This window comes from Rhinopithecus roxellana, chromosome 1 (assembly GCF_007565055.1).
Source record: "Rhinopithecus roxellana isolate Shanxi Qingling chromosome 1, ASM756505v1, whole genome shotgun sequence".
Classification (NCBI taxonomy): domain Eukaryota; kingdom Metazoa; phylum Chordata; class Mammalia; order Primates; family Cercopithecidae; genus Rhinopithecus; species Rhinopithecus roxellana.
The window spans coordinates 185120296-185134522 of NC_044549.1; the positions used below are offsets into that span (position 1 = coordinate 185120296).

The window sequence follows — 14227 nt, forward strand, 5'->3', positions numbered from 1 at the left end:
TCAAGGGATTCTCCTGCCTCAGCTTCCCAAGTAGCTGGGATTACAGATGCCTGCCACCATGCCTGGCAAATTTTTGTATTTTTAGTAGAGACGGGGTTTCACCATGTTGGCCAAGCTAATCTCCAATTCCTAATCTCAGGTGATCTGCCTGCGTTGGCCTCCCAAAGTGCTGGGATTACAGGGATGAGCCACCGCACCTGGCCAGTGTTTACCATTGAGTTCTGTCATCTACTAAAAAATGAATCTCGTACAGGTTTTACTACTGAAATTTAGTTTGTCTTTTCAAATCTCTTGATAATGCAAATTAAATCTTTGGAGGCCTTGAATGTGGATACAGAACAATGTAATGGTTTAGAGGAAACCTGGAGGGCTTATCATATAACTAAATGCAATGATCTAGCTGTAATGTTCTTTCTCTCTTTTTTGAGTATTAGAACTGTAACACTTTCACATTTTGCTACTTGTCCTCTTGTTCATCTGTCAGGAACCATCAGTTCTTGTTGAGCAAGACAAGACAAAATGTCTTGTTGAGGCCGGGCGCGGTGGCTCATATAATCCCAGCACTTTGGGAGGCTGAGGCATGTGGAGCACTTGAGTCTAGGAGTTTGAGACCAGCCCAGCCGGCATGGTGAAACCCCATCTCTACTAAAAATATAAAAAAATTAGCCCACTCTGGTGGCGCATGGCTGTAGTCCCAGCTACCTGGGAGACTGAGGCAGGAGAATGGCTTGAACCTGGGAAGCGGAGGTTACAGCGAGCCAAGATCACGCCATTCCACTCTGGCGTGGGTAACAGAGCAAGACTCCGTCTCAAAAAAAAAAATTTATTTGTTCCGCCAGGCCTGATGGCTCACTCCTATAATCCCAGCGCTTTGGGAGGCTGAGATGGGCGGATAACTTGAGCCCAGGAGTTCGAGACCAGCTTGGCCAACATGGTGAAACTCTGTCTCTACTAAATACAAACATTAGCTGAGCGTGATGGCGAATGCCCGTAATCTCAGCTACTCAAGAGCTTGAGGCAGGAGAATCACTTAAACCGGGAGGCGGGGGTTGTGAGGTCGTGCCACTGCCCTCTGGCCTGGGTGACAGAGTGAGATTGTCTCAGAAAAAAAAAGAAAAATCATTTGTTCCATTTAGTGAGGTAGAGTGCTTTTATATGTTTGTTACTTCATGTTTATTTTTCCTCTTAACTGTATAAAGTTTCTGTAACAAACAATGTAGGGTTGCCTTGGTATTTTTCTTATGTATATGTAACGATAGTAGAATGCTGTAAGACAGCATAGAAAACTCTCTCTCTGAAGGTAAAATCTCTCTGAAGGGAAAGGAATGCTTACTCTTTTGGTCTGTTTTTCATTTATTTTTTGATTGTTAATAGTTGCTTTTTCTATTTGTTTAAATTATCAGCTAAAAAAAAACTGTTAAAACACTGATTCTCTTGTTTCTTATTCCTGAAATTGTAAGTAATGATTGCTGAATTGGACATGAATATGGTATGGATAATTTTTACTTTTGTTCGAACAGCCAGTTGAATAAAACAAGCAGTGAAAATATGTGGAAATGTTTAAAAGAATGGATGTTTCTCAAAACATTTTTTTTTTAGAAGAATCATCCTGGCCGGGCGCAGTGGCTCACGCCTGTAATCCCAGCACTTTGGGAGGCCAAGGCAGGTGGATTGCTTGAGGTCAGGAGTTCGAGACCAGCCTGGCCAACATGGTGAAACCCCGTCTCTACTAAAAATACAAAATTTAGCCGGGCGTGGTAGTGCATGCCTGTAATCCCAGCTACTTGGGAGGCTGAGGCAGGAATCATTTGAACCCGGGAGCCAAAGGTTGCAGTGAGCCGAGATTGTGCTGCTGCACTCCAGCCTGGATGACAAGGAGAGACTTCATCTCAAAAATAAATAAATAAATAAATAAATAAATAAATAAATAAATAAATCATCCTTTTCTTCCAAAAACTTTAGCACATATTTTCATATCATGTTAGTATGTAGATCAACTCAAATAATAGATACAACAAAGATTGTAATATGCTATGTACCTTTTAATTATTCCAGCTGTATTGCAGAAATACTTTATTAATAGGGCTGGACAGTTTTCTTTGGAAATGTTTGATCATTTGCAAGTACTACATGCTCTTGAATAATGTATTTCTATTTTTAGAAACATTTAGAATATTTAGTGTACAACCCCTGTCTCCCAGTAATTCTGCTGCCCAAGGAAATCAGTTACTTTTATTTTTTATTTCTTTTCATTTCTTAGCTATATTGTTTAAAAAAAAAAAGAAAAGGCCTGTGAGGTCTTGCATGATTTGGCTTTTGCCTGCTTCTCACTTCATCTCTTGCTTTTGTGTCTTTCCTCTTTTTTTTTTTTTTTGAGACGGAGTCTTGCTCCGTCGCCCAGGCTGGAATGTAGTGGCCAGATCTCAGCTCACTGCAAGCTCTGCCTCCCGGGTTTACGCCATTCTCCTGCCTCAGCCTCCGGAGTAGCTGGGACTACAGGCGCCCGCCACCTCGCCCGGCTAGTTTTTTGTATTTTTAGTAGAGACGGGGTTTCACCGTGTTAGCCAGGATGGTCTCGATCTCCTGACCTCGTGATCCACCCGTCTCGGCCTCCCAAAGTGCTGGGATTACAGGCTTGAGCCACCGCGCCCGGCGTGTCTTTCCTCTTTTAGCCTTGAATACTTTAGCCCTTTTTTGCTTTGGTGTCTGTGATCATGCTCTTCCCTCAAGGCAGATGGCTTCTTTAGGTTAATTAATCAGCATTAAGTTTGGCTGCTAGTATCAGACAGATGCCAAATATTCATTTCTCTCACATTACAGAAATCCAGGGTTGGCATGGCATTCATTTATTAAATGTTATTTCCAGGTGTGTGTATGTGTTCTGCTCTTGTAAATTCTGCAGTAAAGATCTTTGTATATAAGACTTTACTTTTTTTTTTCCTTTTGATTAATTCCTGTTGTGGATCCAACGAAAAAGCTTACCAATTTTTTTAAAAAAAATTGTTTAGTCTGGGCATGGTGGTTCATGCTTGTAATCCTGCACTTTGGGAGGCTAAGGTGGGAGGACGGCTTGAGGGTAGGAGTTAGAGAGCAGCCTGGGCAATATAGCAAGAGACGGCCTCTACAAAAGTAAGAAAAAAATTTAGCCAGGTTTGGGTGTGAGCATCTGTAGTCCTAGCTACTTGCAAGGCTGGTGGGAGGATTGCTTGAGCCCAAGAGGTAAAGGCTGCAGTGAGCTGTGATTGCGCCACTGTACTCTAGCTTGGGGGACAGAGTGCGACACTGTCTAAAAAAAAAAACATACAAATTTGTTTAGAGAAGGTATCTTTAAATTTTTATTGAAAACTGAAAAATTTAAATGTATTGAATTTTGATATTTGTAGATATATATGTAGTCATCACTCAAATCCAGATGTAGAACATTTTTAGTGTTCGAAAAGGCTCTCTTGTGTCAGTGTCTCTTATCCTCTCAAAGGTAATCACTATTCTGTCCTCTTATCAGCATAAATTATTTTTGCCTGTTTTTGAACTTTATATAAACGTAACTGATACGGTTTGGCTGTGTCCCCACTCAGATCTCATCTTGAATTGTAACTCCCACAATTCCCATGTGTGGTTGGAGGAACCTGGTGGGAGGTCATTGAACCATGGGGGTGGGCCTTTCTCATGCTATTCTTGTGATAGTGAATAAGTGTTGTGGGATATGATGGTTTTTAAAATGGGAGTTTCTCTGCACAAACTCTCTTCTCTTGTCTGCTGTCATGTGAGAAGACATGCCTTTCACCTCGTGCCATGATTGTGAGGCCTCCCCTGCCATGTGGAACTGTAAGCCCATTAAAACTCTTTATTTTGTAAATTGTCCAGTCTCAGGTATGTCTTTATCAGCAGCATGAAAATGGACTAATACAGTAAATTGATACCAGTAGACTAGAGCGCTCCTGAAAAGATACCCAAAAATGTGGAAGCAGCTTTGGAACTGGGTAACTGGCAGAGGTTGGAACAGTTTGAAGGGATCAGAAGAGGACAGGAAAATGTGGGAAAGTTTGGAACTTTCTAGACTTGTCGAATGAGTTTGCCCAAAATGCTGATTGCTGTATTGACAATAAAGTCCAGGCTGAGGTGGTCTCAGATGGAGATGGGGAACTTGTTGGGAACCGGAGCAAAGGTGACTTGTTACGTTTTAGCAGAGAGACTGGTGACATTTTGCCCCTGCCCTAGAGATCTGTGGAACTTTGAACTTGAGAGAGATGATTTAGGGTATCTGGTAGAAAAAACGTCTAAGCAGCAAAGCATTCAAGAAGTGACTTGGGTGCTGTTAAAGGCATTCAGTTTTACAAGAGAGGCAGAGCATAGAAGTTCGGAAAATTTGCAGCTTGATAGCACAATAGAAAAGAAAATCCCATTTTCTGAGGAGAAACTCAAGCTATCTACAGAAATTTGCATAAGTAATGAGGAGCTGAATGGTAATCCCCAAGACAATGGGGAAGATGTCTGCAGGGCATGTCAGAGGTCTTCATGGCAGCCCCTCCCATCAGAGACCTGGAGGCCTTGGAGGAAAAAATTGTTTTGTGGGCCAGACCCAATGTCCCTGTGCTATGTGCAACCTAGGGACTTGGTGCCCAGCATTCCAGCTGCTCCAGCCATGACTGAAAGGGGCCAGCATAGAGCTTGGGCTGTGGCTTCAGAGGGTGCAAGCCCCAAGCCTCGGTGGCTTCCATGTGGTGGTGATGCTGCAAGTGCATAGAAGTCAAGAATTGGGGTTTGGGAACCTCTACCTGTGTTTCTGAAGATGTATGGAAATGCTTCAATGCCCAGGCAGAAGTTTGCTACAGGGGTGGAGCATTCATGGAGAACTTCTCCTAGGGTAGTGCGGAAGGGAAATGTGGGGTCAGAGCCCCCACACAGAGTCCCTACTGGGGCACCACCTAGTGGAGCTGTGAGAAGAGGGCCACCATCCTCCAGATTCCAGAATGATAGATCCACTGACAGCTTGCACCACGTGCCTAGAAAAGCTGCAGACACTCACTGCAAGCCTGTGAAAGCAGCTGGGAGAGAGACTGTACTCTGCAAAGCCACAGGGTCGGAGGTGCTCAAGACCATGGAAACCCACCTCTTGGATCAGCGTGACCTGGATGTGAGACATGGAGTCAAAGGAGATCATTCTGGAGCTTTTAAGATTTGACTGCCCTGCTGGATTTCGGATTTGCAAGGGGCCTTTAGCCCCTTTGTTGTGGGCAATTTCTCCCATTTGGAATGGCTGTATTTACCCAATGCCTGTACCCCTATCTTATCTAGGAAGTAACTACCTTCCTTTGGATTTTACAGGCTCATAGGCAGAGAAGGGGCTTGCCTTGTTTCGGATGAGACTTTGGACTGTGAACTTCTGAGTTAATGCTGAAATGAGTTCAGACTTTGGGAGACTATTGGGAAGGCATGATTGGTTATGAAATGTGAAGACATAATATTCGGGCAGGGCAGGGGGTGAAATGATATGGTTTGGCTGTGTCCCCACCCACATTTCATCCTGAATTGTAGCTCCCACAATTCCCATGTGTGGTGGGAGGAACCTGGTGGGAGGTAATCGAATTGTGGGGGTGGGCCTTTCTTGTGCTTTTCTTGTGATAGTAAGTCTCACGAGATCTGATGATTTTTAAAAACGGGAGTTTCCCTGCACAAGCGCTCTTGTCTGCCGCTACGTGAGACATGCTTTTCACTTGTGAGGCCTCTCCAGCCACATGGAACTGTGAGTCCGTTAAACCTCTTTCTTTTGTAAATTGTTCAGTCTTCATCAGCAGCATGAAAGTGGACTAATACAGTAACCATACAGCATGTATACCTTCTTGTGGATGGCTACTTTTGCTTAACGTTGTATTTGTGAGATTCATTTATGATGTAGGGTGCAGCCATAGTTCCTTTTCAATGATGGTAGTATTCCATTGGATGAATATAATGTAATTTAAAAAAAATTGGACATTTGGTTTTCAGTTTTTGGCTATTGTGAATAAAGCTGTTGTCAACATTCATTTAAAGTTTAAAAAAAATTTTTTTAAATTTTTTTGAGATGGAGTCTTGCTCTGTCACCCAGGCTGGAGTGCAGTGGCGCGATCTCAGCTCACTGCAACTTCCACCTCCCAGGTTCAAGTGATTCTCCTGCCTCAGCCTCCCAAGTAGTTGGGATTACAGGCACTACACCTGGCTAATTTTTGTATTTTTAGTAGAGCTGGGGTTTCACTGTGTTGGCCAGGCAGGCTGGTCTTGAAGTCCTGACCTCAGGTGATCCATCCGCCTCGGCCTCCCAAAGTGCTGGGATTACAGGCGTGAGTCACCGTGCGTGGCCCATTTACAGGTCTTTAATGAACATACACACTCATTTCTTCTGGCTGGTATTGTATATGCATTGGAGTATAATTGTGCTGTCTTTAGCAGTTTTTGAACTTGCTTGATCTGGCCCTCTATGGCTGATACATAGTAGTTTCCTGGCATTTCTTCCTTTCTGATAAAACTAGCGACTCCCTTTGTCTTTCTGCTGTGTTAAATCTTTTTTTTCCCTTTCCATGAATCATGTAGTGTTTTTGTTTGTTTTTTTGTTTAACTCCTCCATTTGATGGAGTATATCATACAATAGATTCCTATGGAAGACTGAGATCTTGCATTAATGAAAACTTTTTTTTTTTGTTTTCATGCTTGATTTGGTTGGCTAAGGATTCTAGGCTGGAAATAATTTGCCTTCAGAATTCTGAAGGCCTTGCTTCATTGTTTTCTAGCATGTCATCCTTTTGAGAAGTCTGAAGATACTCTAATTCTTGAGTATAAAAATGTTTTGCTTTTCTGGAATTTTGTGTTTCCTATATTCTGAAATTTCATAAGGTTGTAGCTTGGCGTTACGTCTGTTTTTAACATTTTTTTCTGGATATTTGTGTACCTTCTGAATCTGTAAAATTCATTAGTTCTGTGACATTTTCTTTAATTATTTTGCTGACAGATGTATTAGTCTTTGAGCACTGTCATAACAATACCACAGACTGGGTTTTTTAAACAACAAATATATTTTCTCACAGTTCTGAAGAGTAGAGTTCAAGAATAAGATGTGGCTGAGTGTGGTGACTCACGCCTGTAATCCCAGTGCTTTCGGAGCCTGAGACGGGGAGATCACTTGAGGCCAGGAGTTTGAGACCAGCCTGGCCAACTTGGTGAAATCGCATCTCTACTGAAAATACAAAAACAGCTAGGCTTGGTGTGAGTGCCTGTAGTCACAGCTACTTGGGACGCTGAGGCAGGAGAATCACTTGAACCTGGGAGGCAGAGGTTGCAGTGAGCCAAGATCATGCCACTGCACTCCGGCCTGGGCGACAGAAGGAAATTCCATTTCAAACAAATAAACAAAAAAGAATAATTGGCTATCAGGATTAGTTTCTGATGAGGCTTCTCTTTCTGACTTGTAAACCACTGTCTTCTTGCTGTGTCCTTACATGGGTTTTCAGTGGAGAGAGATCTTTTTTTAATTGGATTAGGGCCCCACCCTATGACCTCATTTAGTCTTAATTATCTCCTAAAAGACCTTATTTCCAAATACAGTCACATTAGGTGTTAGGGCTTCAACATAAGGATTTGGAAGGGAGGGGAGAACAGACACAGTTCAGTCCATAACAATGGTTTTCTCCCTGTTCTTTTTCCTGAAACTTTTGTCATTTATTTGGGTCTCTTAGGCTAGTTTTCTAATTTTTTTTTCTCCTATTTTCTACCTCCTAGTCTTTTCCTCTGTTTTATTTGGGACATTGCTTTATTTCCCAAGCCTTCTGTTGAATTTTTTATTTTTGTTGTCAAGATTTTGATTTCCCAAGAGATTTTTTGTTTTCTTAAATATTTCTTTTTATATAGCATCTGGTGTTTTTTCATGTTTCATGGATGAGATCTCATCTCTAATTTCTGAGCCTATAAATGACTTTTTAAGTTTTTTTGAGACAGAGTCTTGCTCTGTTGCCCACGTCCGAGTGCAGTGGTGTGATTGGGGCTCACTGCACCTCGACCTTCCAGGCTCAAGTGATCCTTCTGCCTTGACTTCCTGAGTAGCTGGGACCATGGGTGCACTACCACACCTGGCTATTTTTTTTTTTTTTTTTTCCAAGTAGAGACAAGGTCTTGCTATGTTGCCCAGGCTGGTCTCAAACTCTTGAGCCCAAGTGATCCTCCTGCCTTGGCCTCCCAAAGTGTTGGGATTACAGGTGTGTGCCACCACCACATCTGGCCTAAGTGACTTCTGTAAAAATATTTTTTCTCCTTGCAGATTGTCTTCTTTTTTTTTTTTTTTTTTGAGAGAAGGTTTCACTCTGTCACCCAGGCTGGAGTGCAGTGGTGCAATCATGGCTCACTGCAGTCTTAGCCTCTCTAGTTTCAGCCTCCCAGCCTCAACCTCCCCAGGGGAGATAATCCTCCCACCTCACCTTCCTTAGTAGCTGCGACCACAGGCAAGCACTGCCATGCCCAGCTAAGTTTCGTATTTTTTGTAGAGACAAGGTTTTGCCATGTTGCCCAGGCTGGTCTCAAACTCCTGGGCTCAAGTGAACCTCTCGCCTTGGCTTCCCAAAGTGTTGGGATTACCGGTGTGAACCACTGTGCCTGGCCGCAGACTGTTTTTTCTAAGTTGACTTTTCTCCATTTGTTTTGGTCTCTAACTTGTATGTCAGTCTTACTTCAGGTATCAGTAATGCTTGGGTGATTGATAGCTGAAAACCCTGAATTGATTGGGATTTACAGATTTTGAATTTCATTATCCAAGTGAGCATTTTTTTATTTTGAGAAAACTCTGATGTCCAAATATTTCCTATCAGGTCACGTTCATGAGGGAAAACTCAGTTTGCTTGAAGGTTGAAGGATGGCCACTAGTTTTTTGTTTCATTTTGGTGTGCAGGATCAGACTGTCATTCCCCTATTTTTGATAGAGTACTTAGACCTTTAATTATACCTGGTGATTCCTAGTTCAGGGACTCTGAACAAAACAAAAACAAGGCTGGGCATGGTTGTTCACACCTGTTAATCCCAGCACTTTGGGAGGCTGAGGCGGGCAGATTGTCCGGACCCTAGTCATTCGAGACCAGCCTGAGCCACATGGTGAAACCCCATCTCTATAACAAATACAAAATTTAGCTGGATATGGTGGTGTTCGCCTGCGTAGCCCAGATACTTGAGAGCCTGAGGTGGGAGGATTGCTTGATCCCAGGAGGCGGAGATTGCAGTGAACCAAGATGGAGATTGTGCCATTGCACTCCAGCCTGGGTGACAGAGTGAGACCCTGTCTCAAAAAACAAAACAAAAACCAAAAAAGCCTTTCTGGAGAATAAACCAACAGACTTCTGTTACTGAGAGTGGGTAGCCAACCATCAGGTAGATTTGGGTAGCTTCTAAGGCAGCTTTCACCCAGTCTTCCTTAATTTCTTCTTCCATCCAGTTCAGGCAGTACCACCTGGTGCTGCCAATTCCTGTATGTTTTGAGGATTCCAAGATATAAATTGGGGTTTTCAACTCAGGGTTTAGGCTTCACCTTTCTAGAATTTACTAAGTGAGTTAGTTACCAGTTGTCCATCTTTTAGCTTCTAAAATTTTGTTGCTACTGTTTGCTTGTCTGTATATTTTGCTCTTGTGGGTTAGTTTCTTTAAAGAAAACATTAATGTATTAAATCCACTGTTTTAATAATCACCTCTCCAAAACAGTTATTTTTACTGCCCTAAGATAAGAATGGTTTTTACATTTTTAAAGGGCTGGAAAAAAAATGGATATATGACAGAGACTCAAGCCCACAGAGACTAAAATATTTACTTTTCTTTTTAACAGAATGAGTTTGTTTACTCTGTCCGTGTTATAAAGTTCCTGATTTCCTTTAATAAAGCTGTTTTTAAACTACTACTACGTTTATTCCTATAAAGAAGCTTCAATTTGTAATACTGAAACTTCCTGAAGCTTTTTTTCTGATTTAGTCTAATGAATATGATGGAAGTTACAAGTAAAAATTGCTAGGATATACTCTGCCCTCCAAGGGATGAGATACATTTTTTTTTTTAATTTAAAAATATGGAACACTTCACGAATTTGTGTGTACTCCTCCCGCAGGGGCCATGCTAATGTTCTCTGTATCATTCTGGTTTTAGTATATGCGCTGCTGAAGTGAGCACAAGATACTTCTTTAATAGAAAATCTTAAAGAGTAGGAAAAGCAAAATGTTGAAGAAAGAAATCACAGAACACATAATGTGTATACGCATGCATTGTTCTTGTCATCTAAGTGCAGGGCATAGGAGGCTCATATACTTTAAAGAGGGCTGATTTTAAAAAAAAGGCTCATTTAAAATATGATTTGAACCTATTCTTTTGGGCCTACAACTGCCCGTTTCCCCATTCTTCATAGTTTGCAAATCATAGCTGCGGGAATAAATTGGCTTTAGGTAAGAAGCTGAGGCAGTAATGTACATATATTTATATATACATATATGTGTGTGTTGTCTATTTGTATATTTTCCCGTGATGTCAGAGATGAGAGGGATAATTAATGTGGGTCATGTGTTATACTCAATTACATTGTTCAGGAAATAGAGTAAAATGTGTTTTTAAGTCTTGGCTTCCAGAAGGCTCAGGTATGTTTCATCTTAATAGTATAAGCAATCTAATTTCTAGTAATTATAAAAGCCTTGTTGTATAATTTTGTTTTTCTTTCCTCTAAATGATGTCTTTGTCATTTATTGTTATTTTTAGACTTTTGTTGGTTTTTGAGACAGGTTATGGCTCTGTCACTCAGTTGGAATACAGTGGCATGATCTTGGCTCGCTGCAACCTCCACCTCCTGGGCTCAAGCAATCCTTCCACCTTAGCCTCCCAAGTAGCTGGACTATAGTCAGGTGCCATCATGACTGGCCAAGTTTTGTAATATTTGTAGAGACGGGGTTTCACCATGTTGCCCAGGCTGGCCTCTAACTTCTGGGCTCAATTGATTCACCAGCCTTGGTCTCCCAAAGTGCTGGGATTTACAGGTGTGAGCCAGTGTGCCTGGCCAGTTTCTGTGAACATGTAAATTCATGCACAATTGAAAAACAATGGGATCGCATGCCATACTTTGTTTTCTAGCTTGGCTTTTATAAACATCCTTCCGCATCAGCGTATGTATAAATCTAAAGGTTTTTTTTTTTTTAATCCAAAAATCTTTGCCTATTTTGTTTCTGTTATAAAGTTCCTGATTTTCTTTAATAAAGCTGTTTCTCCTTTTATTCCTACAAAGAATATGCTTTTTTTTTTTTTTTTTTTTTGAGATGGAGTCTTGCTCTGTCTCCCATGCTGGAGTACAGTGGCGCGATCTTGGCTCACTGCAAGCTCCTCCTCCCAGGTTCACGCCATTCTCCTGCCTCAGCCTCCCGAGTAACTGGGACTACAGGCGCCCGCCACCTCGCCCGGCTAATTTTTTGTATTTTTAGTAGAGACGGAATTTCACCATGTTAGCCAGGATGGTCTTGATCTCCTGACCTCGTGATCCGCCGGCCTCGGCCTCCCAAAGTGCTGGGATTACAGGTGTGAGCCACCGCGCCAGCCACGCTTTTTTTTTTTTTTTTTACGTGGCTAAAAACTTCATTTTTTTCTCATCTCTAGTATGGGAATAATGCTTAAAGGATAGCTGTAAGGCTTCAGTTAGAATTTACGAATCAGTGTAACTGCTAAGCAGTGTTTGGTACCCATGAAGAGCCTGTCTGGATCTCCCTTCCTGCCTAAGATCAATTTCTAAATGTAAAATAACTGGTTTCGAAGATACAGATGTTTATTTAAAATGTTGCTGACTGTTGCTAAACTGCAATCTGGAAAAGATTCCAATTTATACCTTTACCACAGGGTTTCTTTTTTTTTTTTTTTTTTTTGAGACGGAATCTCGCTCTGTCTCCCAGGCTGGAGTGCAGTGAAGCGATCTCGGCTCACTGCAAGCTCCGCCTTCTGGGTTTTACGCCATTCCCCTGTCTCAGCCTCCCGAGTAGCTGGGACTAGAGGCGCCTGCCACCACGCCCAGCTAATTTTTTGTATTTTTCAGTAGAGACGGGGTTTCACCATGTTAGCCAGGATGGTCTCCATCTCCTGACCTCGTGATCTGCCCGCCTCGGCCTCCCAAAGTGCTGGGATTACAGGCGTGAGCCACTGCGCCCGGCCACCACAGGGTTTCTTAACTGTGTTACCATTCTTTCTAATCTTTGCCAGTGTGGTAGGCAAAAAATGGACAAAACTAAAAGGAGAATTAGGCAAATCCGTAAGCATAACATGAGATATTTCAGCGTGCCTCTCTAATTAGAATAATGAGACAAAAATATATGAAAGATTTAAACACTGATTATCAAATGAATCTGATTGACATGCATTAAACGTTTCACCTAATACCTACAGAATGCAATTTTTTTTAAGTGCCTATGAAAGTTTTTCCCACATTGACACATGCTGGACAATAAAAAAGATCAAAATGATCAATTCTTGAGTATTTTCTGACATGTTGGAATTAAGCCAGAAATGGGTTACAAATAAAACTAGAAAATTGTTAGCTTTTTGAAAATAAGCAATATATTCCTGAGTAATTCGGGTATTAGAGAAGAAATAACATTAAACTATTTTGAAAAGAACCATGAAAAGAAAAAATGAAAATATAGTATAGCTTAAAGAATGTGTATAGATGGCCGGGCTCGGTGGCTCAAGCCTGTAATCCCAGCACTTTGGGAGGCCGAGACGGGCGGATCACGAGGTCAGGAGATTGAGAGGATCCTGGCTAACATGGTGAAACCCCGTCTCTACTAAAAATACAAAAAACTAGCCGGGCGACGTGGCGGGCGCCTGTAGTCCCAGCTACTCGGAAGGCTGAGGCAGGAGAATGGCGTGAACCCGGGAGGCGGAGCTTGCAGTGAGCTGAGATCCGGCCACTGCACTCCAGCCCGGGCGACAGAGCAAGACTCCGTCTCAAAAAAAAAAAAAAAAAAAAAAAAGAGTATAGAGCCATGCTTAGAGGAAGAGTTACAGCCTTCAAATCTATACATGAGAAAGAATGAAGGCTAAAAATAATTGAAAGGACTTCTAAGTAAAGGTGTCTCAGTGAAAGACGCATTTACAGCCGGGTACGGTGGCTCACACCTGTAATCCCAGCACTTTGGGAGACCGAGGCGGGCGGGTCACGAGGTCAGGAGATCCAGACCATCCTGGCTAACATGGTGAAACCCCGTCTCTACTAAAAATACAAAAAATTAGCCAGGTGAAACCCCGTCTCTACTAAAAATACAAAAAATTAGCCAGGTGTGGTGGCAGGTGCCTGTAGTCCCAGCTACTCTGCAGGCTGAGCCAGGAGAATGGCGTGAACCTGGGAGGTGGAGCTTGCAATGAGCCGAGATTGCTCCACTGCACTCCAGCCTGGGCGACAGAGCGAAAAAAAAAAAAAAAGACATATTTACTTTTACTCCCTTTGATAGCCCAGCAAGGTGACAGTAAAGGATACTTTTAGAAGATTTGAACTACACAAGTAGAGAGAATGAAAGAAGAGACAGTAACAATAAAATTTGGAAATTGGAAAGCAAGTGAACTGATGATAAACTTCTTAGTAGACTTAAAAATGTTAAATCCTGGCCGGGCGCGGTGGCTCAAGCCTGTAATCCCAGCACTTTGGGAGGCCGAGACTGGCAGATCACGAGGTCAGGAGATCGAGACCATCCTGGCTAATACGGTGAAACCCCGTCTCTACTAAAAAATACAAAAAACTAGCCGGGCGAGGAGGCGGGCGCCTGTAGTCCCAGCTACGCGGGAGGCTGAGACTGGAGCATGGCATGAACCCAGGAGGCGGAGCTTGCAGTGAGCTGAGATCCGGCCACTGCACTCCAGCGTGGGCGACAGAGCGAGACTCAGTCTCAAAAAAAAAAAAAAGCAGCAGCTCAATCATAATAGCCCCAAAGTAGAAGCAACTCAGTTGTCCATCAGCTGATATAATGGTTACATATAATGTATATCTGCACAATTGAATACTATTTGGCAGTAAAAAGGAATACAGAACTGATACATGTTATAACATGATGAACCTTGAAAGTATTATGCTGTCAAAGAAGCCAGTCACAGACAACCACAGAATTGTATGATACATGCTATAACACAGATGAACCTTTAAAACATGCTAATTGGGCGAGACACGGTGGCTCACACCTGTAATCCCAGCACTTTGGGAGGCCAAGGCGGGCAG

At 42.4% G+C, this 14227-nt stretch overlaps 1 protein-coding gene and 1 non-coding gene across 4 annotated transcripts in view; one reads left to right on the forward strand and one right to left on the reverse strand.

The window, feature by feature from the left end:
- NCK1 (NCK adaptor protein 1) overlaps window positions 1–14227 on the forward strand; it is a 95982-nt gene that overhangs the window by 5905 nt on the left and 75850 nt on the right. The gene's annotated exons all lie outside the window — the stretch shown is intronic.
- Window positions 10061–10167, reverse strand: LOC115892059. Its single transcript, XR_004051952.1, has one exon. It is a non-coding gene; the product is annotated as a U6 spliceosomal RNA (small nuclear RNA).